The sequence below is a fragment of the Silurus meridionalis genome, chromosome 22 (assembly GCF_014805685.1).
Source record: "Silurus meridionalis isolate SWU-2019-XX chromosome 22, ASM1480568v1, whole genome shotgun sequence".
In the NCBI taxonomy this organism is placed as follows: domain Eukaryota; kingdom Metazoa; phylum Chordata; class Actinopteri; order Siluriformes; family Siluridae; genus Silurus; species Silurus meridionalis.
In genome coordinates, this window is record NC_060905.1 from 311051 (window position 1) to 327306 (window position 16256).

The window sequence follows — 16256 nt, forward strand, 5'->3', positions numbered from 1 at the left end:
CGGGCCTCGATACTCTGACGTCACTGGGCTTGTTCCCGGCGCATTACACAATACGTGATGACGAAAACAATTCCCAAAAATTCTTCACAAGTTCTCATGATGGGAAACGATGTAGATTTTATTTTATAAACTGGGAGGTAAAAAGATATAAATCAAAACACAAATTATTACAATAAACAAAATAATATTAATAACTGACCATTCACATTATTATGAAACATTAAACACACACACACACACACACACACACACACACACACACAGTGTGATTATAAGTCTAGAATAAAGGTTTCGGGTTTCTGTGAGATGTGTGTATGTGTAGATGCAGAGCTCAGACTGCAGCAGAAGGAAACAAAACTAAAACTGAGCTGTTCTTGGCCTTTTTGCTGACAATACAAATTACAGTTCCATATTAAAAACAACACTAATAATATTTGTATATGCAAGAATGGGCTACAATCAGTCAGAATGTGGCTGAGAATTGGATTAACAGCATGACGGGGTGAATTGCAGAGGTCTTGAAAAAGAAGAACAAAACAAATATTTACTCTGCATAAACTTAATGTAATTGTCAATAAAACACTAAGCTAATAGGTTTGTGCGGTGGGCGTGGCCTATGACGTCATTGATACTGGTGGGGTTTAACCCCCCTCACTGTGCTGGATGTTTTGACATTTCACACGACTATTTCTGAGCACGTTAGTTTTTTAGCATTTTTGGGCTAATTGTGGAGGCGTGGCTTTAGGCAACATCATGTGACGTCACTATATTCCACACAGTGCAACTACCTATGCTGGGCTGCGTCTGTTGATATGTCACACGTCCTCTTACTGTATTTTTGTGACCCCGCACACTTTGTTGCCCCTACCCCCCTTCCCCCACTCAGTGTGGGGTTCTAGCATCTCCCATAATGCAATTCCTCCCACCAAGCTGTTCGGTTTAATGTATAGCATGCCTGGGGTCTGTGGCTTTGCCCCGTCTCGTTAACTCTATTTGTGTCAGTCTATGTGAATCCTAGCTGTTTCCCCATTCATTTCTATGGGGTGATTATTAGCCCCCTACCCATTGTTCCTCGGGTTATAGAAGAATGCAGGGTGTATGGGCGTGATCTGCCGCCCACCCCGGACGAGTGTATATGTCGTATCAAGCAAAATTTAAATATGTAATACTAGGGAAAAGATTTACTTGCCCCTTTAGAGGGGAGTAGAGTACAGTACATTAGAGTAGAGTAGTGTAAATTATTTTACAGTAGAATAGAGTACAGTAGAATAGAGTACAGTAGAGTACAGTAGAATACAGTACAGTAGAGTACAGTTGAGTAGAGTACAGTACAGTAGAGTACAGTAGAGTAGAGTACAGTAGAGTAGAGTACAGTAGAGTACAGTTGAGTAGAGTAGAGTACAGTAGAGTAGAGTACAGTAGAGTAGCGTAGAGTACAGTAGCGTAGAGTACAGTAGAGTACAGTACAGTTGAGTAGAGTTGAGTACAGTTGAGTAGAGTACAGTAGAGTACAGTTGAGTAGAGTACAGTAGAGTACAGTAGCGTAGAGTACAGTAGAGTACAGTAGAGTAGAGTACAGTTGAGTAGAGTACAGTAGAGTACAGTAGCGTAGAGTACAGTACAGTACAGTTGAGTAGAGTACAGTAGAGTAGAGTACAGTACAGTAGAGTACAGTAGAGTAGAGTAGAGTACAGTTGAGTAGAGTAGAGTACAGTAGCGTAGAGTAGAGTACAGTTGAGTAGAGTAGAGTACAGTAGAGTGGCGTGAGGTACAGTGAGTACAGTACAGTTGAGTGAGTTGAGTACAGTGGCGTGAGGTACAGTTGAGTAGAGTACAGTAGCGTAGAGTACAGTAGAGTACAGTAGAGTAGAGTACAGTTGAGTAGAGTACAGTAGAGTACAGTTGAGTAGAGTAGAGTACAGTAGAGTAGCGTAGAGTACAGTAGAGTACAGTACAGTTGAGTAGAGTTGAGTACAGTAGCGTAGAGTACAGTAGAGTAGAGTACAGTTGAGTAGAGTACAGTAGCGTAGAGTACAGTAGAGTACAGTAGAGTAGAGTACAGTTGAGTAGAGTACAGTAGAGTATAGTACAGTAGAGTAGAGTACAGTAGAGTAGCGTAGAGTACAGTAGAGTACAGTACAGTTGAGTAGAGTTGAGTACAGTAGCGTAGAGTACAGTAGAGTACAGTTGAGTAGAGTACAGTAGCGTAGAGTACAGTAGAGTACAGTAGAGTAGAGTACAGTAGAGTACAGTAGAGTAGAGTACAGTAGAGTAGAGTACAGTTGAGTAGAGTAGTGTAAATTATAATTATTTTACAGTAGAATGGAGTAGAGTATAGTAAAATACAGTATTGTACAGTAGAGTAGAATAAAGTACAGTACAGTACACAGTAGTGTTCACACACACACACACACACACACACACACACACACACACACACACATAAACAGACACACACACAAAAAAAGTTTTCCCTCTGCCGCTTATCGCTATTACTACACCCCCCCCACCCCCACTCAACCAGCGTCTTCGTTATCTCAAGTCATCTCATCTCCAAGGTAAATACACTGTATAAAACCTTATTATATCTTTAGATACTCTTTCTATTATGTTTTTATACAAGATTTGTTATTTAGAAATGTATTCTCCTAATTTAATAACATGAATCATAAAAACGGGGTCATTTTGAGGGTTGGAACGGATTAATGCTATTTTAAATATTTTCAATGTGGAAAACTGATTTGATGTGCGAGCAAATTGAGATACAAGCTCGTCCACGGAACGAATTAAACTCGTAGGTCAAGGTACCACTGTATATATATATATATATATATATATATATATATATATATATATATATATATATATATCAGGTTAGTTATATTTTAAGAGGCAAAAAGTTTACATTTACATTTACATTTACAGCATGTAGCAGACGCCCTTATCCAGAGCGACGTACAAAAGTGCTTTGAGTCTCTAGTAATGAATAAATCTACACTGTACACCAGATTACACACTTCATATAAATATAACTCTTGAATTCTACAAACTCGGAAAGTGCTAATTTAAGTATTTCAGGAAGAGGTAGGTCTTCAGTCATCGCTTGAAGATAGTCAGGAACTCTGCTGTATGAACATCTAGGGGAAGTTCATTCCACCACCTCGGTGCCAGAACAGAGAAGAGCCTTGAAGTGTACTTACCTCTCATTCTGAGAGAAGGAGGTACCAGTGGAGCAGTGCTGGAGGATCTCAGACAGCGTGGTGCAGTCCGAGATGTGATAAGGTCACTGCGGTAAGATGGCGCTGGTCCATTTTTGGCCTTGTAGGCATCATCAGTGTTTTGAATCTGATACGTGCAGCTACTGGAAGCCAGTGAAGGAGCAGCAGTGGTGTGGTGTGGGAGAACTTGGGCAGATTTACCTGCCCGCAGAGAGCTGCAGTAGTCCAGTCTCGAAATCACAAGAGTCTGAACAAGAACCTGGGCAGCCTGTGTGGACAGAAATGATCGAATCCTTTGGATGTTGTAGAGAAGAAATCAACAGGAACGAGACACATCAGTGACGTGGGAGGAAGGACGGTTGATTGTCCATAGTTACCCTGAGATTACGAGCAGTGGCTGAAGGGGAGAGCAGAGAGTCATGAAGTGTTATTAGGAGATTTAATTGGTGAGCACTCATCCATGAAGATATGTCTGTCAAGCATGCCAAGATGGACAGGAAATAAAAGCACTGCACTCAAATGCACACCATCATTAGGTAGTAATAATTTCATGAACTTTTTTGATAATAAATTTGAAAACATCAGGCAAGAAAAAAAGACGATTAAAATAAATCCAAACTATTTTATAAGTAACCCTGTAGACAGCAGTGTCATTATAACAGACAATCAACTACAAAGCTTTACTCCTATTCAAGAGAACAACTTCATTTCATTTATTTCCTCATCAAAATCATCAACCTGCATTCTCCATCCCTCACCTACAAGTTTCCTCAAACAGATCATTCCAGAGGAAATTGAACCTGTTTTAAAATAATAAACTCTTCCATTAGCACTGGTTTTGTACCTAAATCCTTCAAACTGCAGTATCAAACCCCTAATTAAGAAACCTTCACCCTGTCAGCTGTCCAACTACAGTCCAATATCAAACCTCCTCTTTATCTCCAAGATTCTAGAAAAGGTTGTAGCACAGCAGTTCTGCTCACATCTACTGAGGAACAACATTTTTAAAATGTACCAGTCAGGATTTCGGCCTCATCATAGCACAGAGACGGCTCTAGTTAAGGTGGTAAATGACTGTTATTGGCCTCTGATCAGGGTTTTGTCTCTTTACTTGTTTTGCTCGACCTCAGTGCAGCTTTTCACACCAATGAAGAACGTTGTTGGAATAAAGGGAACAGCTCTCTCCTGGATCAGGTCTTATCTGATTGATCACTATCAGTTTGTTGATGTAAATGGTGAGTTCTCCACACTCTCTGAGGTAATGTTTGGTGTTCCACAAGGATCTGTCTTAGGCCCACTGCCTTTCTCTTTATATCTGCTGCCTCTTGGTGAAATCATTCATAAACATGGGATTCGCTTCCATTGCTATGCTGATGATACACAGCTGTATATTTCAGCAAAGCCAGATGAGAGAGATCAGCTTAACAATGTTGAGAAGTGTGTAAAGGACATTAGACAGTGGATGCTTAATAACTTTCCTCTGCTCCACTCAGATAAGACAGAAGTACTTTTACTAGGACCACATGCAGCTAGAAATAAACTTTCTGATTACATAGCATCTCTGGATGGTGTTTCTGTTTCAGTGTGTACAGCAGATAAAGACCTTGGTGTGATTATTGACCCGAGTCTTTCCTTTGAGTCTCACGTGAATAATATCACCAGGATCTCCTTCTTTCACCTTAGAAATATTGCTAAAATTAGAAATATGATGTCGTTACAGGATGCAGAAAAACGAGTAGATGCTTTTGTAACATCTAGATTAGACTACTGTAACGCTTTACTGTCTGGGTGTTGGAGTAAGTGCAGAAATAAGCTTCAGTTAGTCCAGAATGCAGCAGCAAGAGTCCTCACTAGATCTAGAAAATATAATCACATCAGCCCTGTTTTAATCATCTACACTGCTCCCAATTACATCTCACACTGATTATAAAATACTACTACTGACGTATAAAGCACTTAACGCTCTCACGCAGCAGTATCCTCCTCTCCTTTTCCTCCTTCAACCAACAGTAGCCAAATTTCCACCGGTACCCTGTTGGTTAATGATACCTGTGGTGGTGACATACCAGTGGAAGCATGGAGATGTTTAGGAGAGATGCAGTGGAGTTTTTAACCAGATTATTTAACAGGATTCTGGAAGGTGAGAAGATGCCTGAGGAATGGAGAAGGAGTGTGTTGGTACTGATCTTTAAGAATAAGGGAGATGTGTAGACCTGCAGTAACTACAGGGGAATTAAGTTGATCAGTCACACCATGAAGTTATGGGAAAGAGTAGTGGAAGCCAGGCTGAGAGAAGAGGTGACCATCTGTGAGCAGCAGTATGGTTTCATGGCGAGGAAGAGCACCACAGACGCATTATTTGCTTTGAGAATGTTGATGGAGAAGTATAGAGAAGGTCAGAAGGAGTTGCATTGTGTGTCTGTGGATTTAGAGAAAGCGTACGACAGGGTGGAGAGAGGAGTTGTGGTATTGTATGAGTGTTGATATTAAAATGGGCCTCACACTGGTTCTTCAAACACATTCCTGTTATCTGTTCAGTGTCTACAGGATCTTTACCATGTGAGTATGTGAGGTCTACAGGAAGTCTTTATCTGGACTCACACATCTCTGGTTATTATGTCTTCTTACTCAATCAGGAACAGTTTTAGCTCAGTTTTCTTCAGTGTGTATAAATACTTGTCTGTTATCTGCATTAAATTAAAGAAGAACATATGCTGTGTGATTCTTCTCTGATCAGAAAAGACACCACGGGCATCGTAGATCGTATGGAAAACCTCTCCAAGATAGTTTTGTTTGGGCATGATAAAAATCGAACAGTTTTGGTGTCAGAAGTGAGATAATTACTGGCAATATCCGAAGGGAAATTACGCATTAAGGTAAGTTTTAGGACACTTCCTTGTTTGCAGGGATTTTTCTATTTGCCAGGAAAAAGGGGCCGCATGTGTTTTTGTGTCTTGGTTATGCATTAATTGTTCATTTAATGATAACAATTTCCTCTGGTGGGATGAATTCTTTGTGACAACGTTCTTTTTACATTAGACGTAAGATTTAATTCTATTCATGTTTATTTGTATTGAGCTTTACACAGATAATGTGGTGATAAAATGAATAGTCAAGTCAAGTCAAGTTTATTTCTATTGCACTTTTCACAACAGACATTGTCTGAAAGCAGCTTTACAGAATTTAACAGTTAAGGCGAAAAATGTGTATTTACCCCTGATGAGCAGCCATGAAGACTGTGGCAAGATTAGAAGACTTTTTTTACGGTCTGTCTAATATAGGCGATATTGTCTGAAGTATCCAAAAGAATCCACGATCATTTTCATATGCCCAAAAAAAGTATTAAAAAAAAGAAGTAAAAGAAAAAAAAGAAAGTATAAAAAAAAGAAAAAGTTTTGTCTCTATAGTCTAGTCAAAATTTGTGATTTAATTCCATCCAAACTCAGATCGATGATGACACATATCTCCAATATACCAGATATTGATCTAAAATACTTCAGAGTCAGCCTACTGAGGAAGATGAAGGCTTCTAAACAATGTAAATCAGATTCTGATGGTATCATTAAAGATGTAGATGGTAAAATTGCTCTGCCTAAACTAGCTTTAATAGTGTTGGTGAAACATTACCATGGGATGTCACACATTAGCATAGCTAAAGTCACACAGGCTATAAACACATTATACTGTATTGCTGATGTAGCTAAAACAACCAAACTAGTGTTAGATTCATGTTTGACTTGTGCCAAAACTAACGTACATCGACTTTCCAACACCTACAGATAGATTTCACTCATATGCCAGCTGTAGGAAATTCGAGATACCTGTTGGTTATAGTCGACAGATTCAGTAAGTGGCCAGAAGCATTTGCATGCGTGACAGAGAACGCTAAAACGGTTGTCAAAATATTAACGAAAGAGATCATTTCTAGGTTCGGTATTCCCAGTGTGATTGAAAGTGATAATGGCACACATTTTTGCTTCTAAGGTAACACAACTTTTGGATAAAAGCTTAGCAATTGATTGTAATTTGAATATTCCCTCACACCCACAGTCAGCTGGAGTGGTAGAGAGAACAAACAGAACCATTAAGGAACGTGTTACTAAAGCCTGCATTGAAACAGGCCGAATTTGAACTGTTGTTCTCCCGGCAGTACTCACAGAAATGAGAATGACCCCATATTCAACTACTAAACTGTCACCTTTTGAACTTGTAATGAGCCGGCCTTTCCTGACCCCAGGGGCCACAGTGGCATTTCTTCCTTAGGTAACCTGGAAGTGATGGTGGACGACTACGTTTCTGCCCTGGTTGAAAAAATGGAATTCTATCAGTGCTGATGTCTCACTAACTCTTCCTCTGCCCACAGATAGATAGATAGATAGATAGATAGATAGATAGATAGATAGATAGATAGATAGATAGATAGATAGATAGATAGATAGATAGATACAACTTTATTGTCATTGCATTGTACAGGTACACAGCAACGAAATGCAGTTTGGCATCTACCAGAAGTGCAAAATGTAGCAGTCGTGCAAAAGTGCAGATAAACATGTATCATATTTACAGCAGTGGTATATATATATGAAGTATATACAGTGAATAAATATAAAGGCTATTTCAGTGCAGAGATGTGTGGACATTCAGAAGTAAGCCAACACACCATTTTGTGCCTAATCAGCAGGTCCTGATACGAAGCCTGAAGCCCACCAAGGTCGGTGAGCTGAAGTATCTGGGTCCAGCGACTGTTCTAGCTGTAACACGAACTGAAGTTCTGACTGATTATCAGCTACAGTGGATACACGCAAGCAGAATCAAACTAGTTTAATCTGTGCACTAATTGGTCTGTTGGTCTAAGAAGCCTGTTACGTATACCTGATAATACTGCTTATAGACATATTGAACAAGCACCGAGAAACATGACGTCTTGGAGAACCTGAAATACCTGCTTTTTAAATAAATAAGTTTTTTTAAAGATTAAGAATTTATTTACGAGTGTTAAACACTACTTTGTTTTAGTATTGATTCTTGTATTGATTGTTGGAATTGTACTTTGTATGTTGCCATGTTTGATGATGATGGTAAGACAGGCCATAAAGTTTTCGATTGCAGTGGTAATGATGAAGGATTATATGCATGTTGGGACAAAATGATAACATAAGAAGAACATATGCGCCATTCTGTGTGCTGTGTGATTCTTCCCTGATTATAAAAGGCACCACCGGCCTAGATCACATGGGAAACACTGAGGAAGTCTGGTGTGCCAGAGAAGTATGTGAGGGTGGTACAGGACATGTATGAGGACGGTGTGACAGCAGTGAAGTGTGCAGTAGGAACAACAGACTGGTTCAAGGTGGAGGTGGAACTGCATCAAGGATCGACTCTGAGCCCTTTCCTGTTTGCAGTGGTGATGGACAGGTTGACGGATGAGGTCAGACAGGAGTCTTTGTGGACTATGATGTTTTTGTGATTTGTGGTGAGAGTAGGGAGCAGGTGGAGAAGATCCTGGAGAGGTGGAGGTACACACTGGAGAGAAGGGGAATGAAAGTCAGCAGGAGTAAGACAGAGTACATGTGTGTGAATGAGAGGGAGGGCAGTGGAGGGGTGCGGTTGCAGAGGGAAGAGGTGGAGAAAGAAGAAGAAGAAGAAAAGAGTACAGTAGATTAGAATATAGAGTAGAGTTGAGTAAAGCATAGTAAAGTATTAAAGAGTAGAGCAGAGTATTTTACAGTAGAATAGAATAGTCTAGTTCAAGTTTATTTCTATAGCACATTTCACAACAAACATTGTCTTAAAGCAGCTTTAGAGAATTTCTGAATGAAGGTGAATGATATGTATTTATCCCTGATGATGAAGACTGGGGCAACTGTGGTAACGGAAAAAACCCTTAGATGTAATGAGGAAAAAACCTTGAGAGGAACCAGACTCAAAAGCAGAACCTCATTTGGGTGACATCAAGAGTGTGATTATAGTCTTTAAACACTACAGAACACTGGAGAGCGAGAACTAACATGAGCACTGGAGTGTGTGATTATGACTGATGATCTTTCTACAGTCTTATACAGTCATTTTAGGTTATGGAACCAGGAGCTACTGAGCAACTCATAAAATAGCTCAACATCTGAGATCATCACAGATCCAACACCAGCTTCTCCATGCCAGAGCCTTTAAACACTCAAAAAGGGTCCAATGTCCAAACTCCACATGAAGTGGGATCCAAATGGTGCTGGTACGTCTCTAGATGGTTCGGGATGTTTGTGGGCACCTTCTTCTTTTTTAACGAGGTGGAATGTGACTGGAGCTGGAGGAACCTCAGGATGCCTCGGGATGGGGAGAGAAAGAGAAGCAGTGGAGAGGAATTAGCGTAGCTGCTGTTCATGATATTAACAGCACAAGTTGATAATGTGATGTGATCAGATGTTCTGGAGCACAAGGTTATGATGTGATGTGTGTTATGTGTAGAACTCTCTAAAAACATACGTCTTTAATCTGCACTTAAACTGGGAGAGTGTGTCTGAGCCCCAAACATACGAGCGGTACCACTGGATTACAGCCTCTGGGGGGCGCTGCACATTATGAGTCTGCATCTCTGGTGATTAGGTTGTGTTTTATTTACATTTTAATGTTTTTGGTCATGTTATTAGACAAATATTGATTGTGAACTGCTCCAGATGTTGTAGGTGCACAGTTGTGGTTGTAGTCTGGAGGTTTGGAGTGTAACTGGGTTTGTTGTAAAATGGTTTTTACCTCCAGATGTGAAACGTCTCTCTGTAATGCATGTGTTGTTATATTGTGTGTTTGTATTGTATTGATGGTTTTTATAATTGTGACGTGACAGTGGTGTATTAAGAGGTGGATTAAGTCGAGTACGTCCTCACTGAAGGTCCAGGTATCAAATACACGACCCACCACTGTATACTATATTTATATATATTCATTACAAATACACTGCTGTTACCTCAAACATTTAATGAAGGAGAAGAGAAACTGTATTTTGATTTCTCTGTATGTCAGGTGGCATTGACAAATATAAACCTTGAACCTTGAAGATCTAGTAAAACTAACAGCGAGATGAAGCCTTGGTCTGAAGCTAAAAACAGGTCATTAGTGATTGTAATTACAGCAGTTTCTGTGCTATGATGGAGCCTGAAACCTGACTGAAACTCTTCAAAGATATTGTTCTCTTGTAACTTTTTAATGAGGGGATTAATAACTGCTAACTTGAGGGATTTAGGGACGTGACCTAAAGATAGTGAGGAGTTAATAATATTGAGAAGAGTCTCACCAGCTGTATGGAACACTTCCTTCAGTAGTTAAGATGGAATAGGATCTAACTGACATGTTGTTGATTTGGTTTTGGTGATAAGATCATGCAGCTCTTCCTGTCCTGTACATGTAAAACAGTGTAGATGTGGAGTTTTAGGTGAGAATGGATCAGGAGATGCTCTCAGGAGGTTGGACCTCCACAATTGTGTTTCTAATGTTATCTATTTTTTCAGTGAAGAAATTCATAAAGTCGTCACTACTAAACTGTGATGGAACACAATTTTCAGAGCCCTGATTTGTAGTTAGTTTAGCTACTGTGCTGAAAAGGAACCTGGGATTGTTTTTGTTGTTTTCTATGAGTTTGCTCAGGTGTTCAGCTCTAGCAGCTTTTAGCGCCCGTCTGTAGCTGAGCATACTGTCTTTATACGCGATTCTAAATACCTCTAATTTAGTTTTCCTCCAGTTTTGTTTAACCACAAAAGAGTTTAATAAGTCGACAAATGATAGTCCTAGAGCATCGTTTACATCATCTACATGAATATTAAAATCTCCTACAAGCAGCACTTTATCAAAATTGATCAAGAGATCTGAAAGAAAACAAGCAAACTCTTGAAGAAAATCAGCGTAGGGTCCTGGGGGTCTGTAAACGGCGACCAGAGCGAGTTTTCTATGTATGTCTGAAAGTACAACTTTAAGAACGAGCACTTCAAATGATTTAAAGCTGAATCCTAACATCTGACTAACATTAAGAGAGGCACTATAAACAGTAGCAATCATAACCCTTAACCCAATCAGCTGTCAAATAATTATAGAGGATATAAAGAATATAAATAATTATTTTAGTACAGTGTTGACACATTTTTACAAAGCAGATTTAAACTAAATGAAATACATTAATAAATAAATTATGTACATTTTAAATAAATAATTTTATCCCTATGAGTTTTTAACTGTAATAGGGAAAAAAAGGAAAGATGTTATGGTTCTTGACCACAAGGTGGCGCAACTGCAGCGTAGACGCTGTGAGGAACATTAATGCTGCTTCATGTTGAGCTGCAGATGCGCTGTTGACCTTCACCTTCACTACCTGATCTTTACCAGCGTGCTACAGGAGAATCGTTTTGAGTGTGAGAGTTCCTTTGATCATTTTTAGTTCTGATGGGACTTAAGACCATGTGATTGTAGAAAATCTGAAGGAGGGGTAGCAAAAAAGACATAGAAATTACATATAAACATACTTCCAAATGAGGCCAAAATCTGACCTGAAGGTGGTGCTAGAGTGTCAGCAGGGAGGAATCTGGTCGCAATGTTCAAAACCTTCCACAGTTAAGGTTCCAAATTTCACTACATTTTACCTGATGGGTCTTTTAATAGAAAGAAGGAGAAGGATAATAATAATAATAATAATAATAATAATAATAATTATTATTATTATTATTACAGTAATTGTATGTAATGTTTCCTATATCTTTAAAGATACTTTTGTCTTTTTTTCAGTTTACTGTACACTGACAAACTGACTTCTCTACCGCCCCCTTGTGGTTAGCAAACACACACACACACACACACACACACACACACACACACACACACACACACACACACACACACTATCTATCTATCTATCTATCTATCTATCTATCTATATATATATATATATATATATATATATATATATATATATATATATATATGTGACTACATATATCAGGCTAGTTATATATCAAGGTTAGTCATATTTTCAAAAGGCAAATAATTTAAAGGAGGAATGCTTCAACCCTGCAGATAAAGTGGAAGAAGAATAATAATATGAAGATGAAGACCTTATCTTCAGCTCTCAGCACTTCACAGAGATAAAGAGGTTATAAATTTGGAATGTAGATCAGTTTGTTCCTTATAGGTTTCTCCCTAATGACTGATCCAGTGGTGACTGTGGTGAAGGACCTTGAGAGAAACCAGACTCTAAAGAGAACTTCATCCCCATCCATCATTACAGTTCCATCAGTGTTGAGGTGTTGAAGTTTTAGACATCGCACCACAAAACCTTATCATGTTAAAATGACTTTATTACAATGTTGTGTTTATTAGAGGTATAGAATGATGCTGAACTGTTTCAATTATTTCTCCTTCAGAAGTCGGAGTGCTGTGCTCCTGCCTGTCTGAGCTCGTCCTCATTCCTCCACAGAGTTTCTGTCAGGCAATGAAATTGTACACTGTCAGCTCAGGGGTAGGAACAGGGCCGAGAGTAAGGCGATGTGTTGCACCCAATCAGCAGCATTTCATCTCTACATGAAGCTTCATACTCTGTAAGGAACACTGAGGAACGTGTTCTGCTGTAGGAAGTGTGTTGGTGGTGGAGATATGTAACATACTTCAGAGACTTAAGACATACCATAGCTCCAAGGTAACACACACATCAAATATAAGCAACTAGAACAAACAATACAGCCGCAACTCATTCAAATGCACTGAACCATACACTCGCTTCAGTTTACTTCTCCTTCACCTTCTTAAGATTGTTTTCTTTTAGTACATGTAATTTATCTTCGAAAAACTGCAGGACTAAAAACAACTGCTGCACAATTTCCAGCACTTTACAAAAATACAAACACTTATATAATCAGCTGCCAACAAAACATTAGCCATCACAATGTTACACCCATTACACTGTAACACTCATTACAATATAACACTCATTACAATATAACACTCATTACAATATAACACCCATTACAGTGTAACACTCATTACAATATAACACTCATTACAGTGTAACACTCATTACAGTGTAACACTCATTACAGTGTAATACTAATTACAGTGTAACACTCATTACAATATAACACTCATTACAGTGTAATACTAATTACAATATAACATTAATTACAATATAACACTCATTACAGTGTAACACTCATTACAATATAACACTTATTACAGTGTAACACTCATTACAGTGTAACACTCATTACAGTGTAATACTAATTACAGTGTAACACTCATTACAGTGTAATACTAATTACAGTGTAACACTCATTACAGTGTAATACTAATTACAGTGTAACACTCATTACAGTGTAACACTCATTACAATATAACACTAATTACAATATAACACTCATTACAGTGTAACACTCATTACAGTGTAATACTAATTACAGTGTAACACTCATTACAATATAACACTCATTACAGTGTAATACTAATTACAATATAACATTAATTACAATATAACACTCATTACAGTGTAACACTCATTACAGTGTAATACTAATTACAGTGTAACACTCATTACAGTGTAATACTAATTACAGTGTAACACTCATTACAGTGTAATACTAATTACAGTGTAACACTCATTACAGTGTAATACTAATTACAGTGTAACACTCATTACAGTGTAACACTCATTACAATATAACACTAATTACAATATAACACTTATTACAGTGTAACATATAGACCAGGCATCAGAAGCCGGGAGTAAAACAAATTGTCTTATTATTGTTGGTCTAAACATTTACATTTACATTTACAGCATGTAGCAGACGCCCTTATCCAGAGCGACGTACAAAAGTGCTTTGAGTCTCTAGTAATGAATAAATCTACACTGTACACCAGATTACACACTTCATATAAATATAACTCTTGAATTCTACAAACTTGGAAAATGCTAATTTAAGTATTTCAGGAAGATGAAGGTCTTCAATCATCGCTTGAAGATAGTCAGGGACTCTGCTGTACGAACATCTAGGGGAAGTTCATTCCACCACCTCGGTGCCAGAACAGAGAAGAGCCTTGAAGTGTACTTACCTCTCATTCTGAGAGAAGGAGGTACCAGTGGAGCAGTGCTGGAGGATCTCAGACAGCGTGGTGCAGTGCGAGATGTGATGAGGTCACTGAGGTAAGATGGTGCTGGTCCATTTTTGGCCTTGTAGGCAAGCATCAGTGTTTTGAATCTGATACGTGCAGCTACTGAAGCCAGTAAAGGGAGCGCAGCAGTGGGGTGGTGTGGGAGAACTTGGGCAGATTGAACACAAGTCGTGCAGCTGCATTTTGGATCATTTGCAGTGGATGAATAGCGTTCAGGGGAAGACCTGCCAGCAGAGAGCTGCAGTAGTCAAGTCTTGAAATGACAAGAGACTGAACAAGCACCTGGGCAGCCTGTGTGGACAGAAATGGTCGAATCCTTCGGATGTTGTAGAGAAGAAATCGACAAGATCGAGCCACATTAGTGACATGTGGAAAGAAGGACAGTTCATTGTCCAAAGTTACCCCAAGGTGACGAGCAGTCGCTGAAGGTGAGAGCAGAGAGTCATGAAGTGTTATTAGGAGATCTTGACCTGGAGATGAATCACCTGGGATGACGAGCAGTTCTGTTTTGCTGGGGTTGAGTTTTAGTTGGTGAGCACTCATCCATAAGGATATGTCTGTCGAACATGCTGAGATCCAAATGGAAGCTGTGGTATCTGATGGAGGAAAAGAAAAGATTAGTTGAGTGTCATCTGCATAGCAGTGATAAGAAAACCCATGTGAGGATATGACTTCACCAATGAAGTGGGTATAGAGGGAGAAAAGATGGGGACCAAGTACCGAGCCTTGTGGGACACCAGTGGTGAGTCTACACGGAGCAGATGTGGATCCTCTCCATGTTACCTGGTATGAGCGACCTTCCAGGTAGGAAGCAAACCATTTCCATGCTGTTCCGTAGATACCGAGGCTCATGAGGGTTGACAAAAGTGTCTTGTGGTTGACTGTGTCAAATGCTGCTGAAAGGTCCAGGAAGATAAGAACATGCAAGAAACATGCAAAACACAAAAGAGCTAGAGATGAGACTGTAGCCAATGGCACACTTAACTGAGTGCTTCCTATGAAGCATGCTTCCGTTAGGAAATATTATTAGAAGGCATGGAATTAGCTTCCATTGTTATGCTGATGATACTCAGCTATATATTTCATCTAAACCAGGCGATACAGCTCAATTAACCCGGATGACTGAGTGTGTTAAGGAACTAAGAGATTGGATGACCCATAACTTTCTACTTTTAAATTCTGATAAGACTGAGATTTTGCTCATCGGCCCAAAAACTGGTATACAGACGCTCCAGCATCTCAACCTGCATTTAGACGGATGTTCTGTAACCACTAGTTCAACGGTAAAAGACCTGGGTGTTATTTTAGACAGCGACTTGTCTTTCAAAAATCACATCAATCAGGTTACAAAACAGCCTTCTTTCACCTTAGAAATATTTCTAAGCTAAGAAATATGTTGTCTATATCCGATGCAGAGAAGCTCGTCCATGCTTATGACCTCCAGAATAGACTACTGTAATGCGTTACTAGGTGGATGTCCTGCTTCATTAATAAACAAGCTTCAGTTAGTCCAGAATGCAGCAGCCAGAGTTCTTACAAGGTCAAAAAATATGATCACATAACCCCGATCTTATCGTCCCTACATTGGCTTCCTGTTAAGTTTCGAATAGACTACAAACTATTACTTCTCACTTATAAAGCACTAAATGGTTTGGCTCCGTGTATCTATCCAGTCTTTTAACACGCTACAATCCGCCACGCCCCTGAGATCTCAAAACTCTGGGCTTCTAGTAGTTCCTAGAATAGCAAAGTCCACTAAAGGTGGTAGAGCATTTTCACATTTAGCTCCTAAACTCTGGAATAGTCTTCCTGACGGTGTTCGGGGCTCAGACACACTCACCCAATTTAAGTGTAGATTAAAACGTATCTTTTAGCAAAGCCTACACATAACACACATCACAT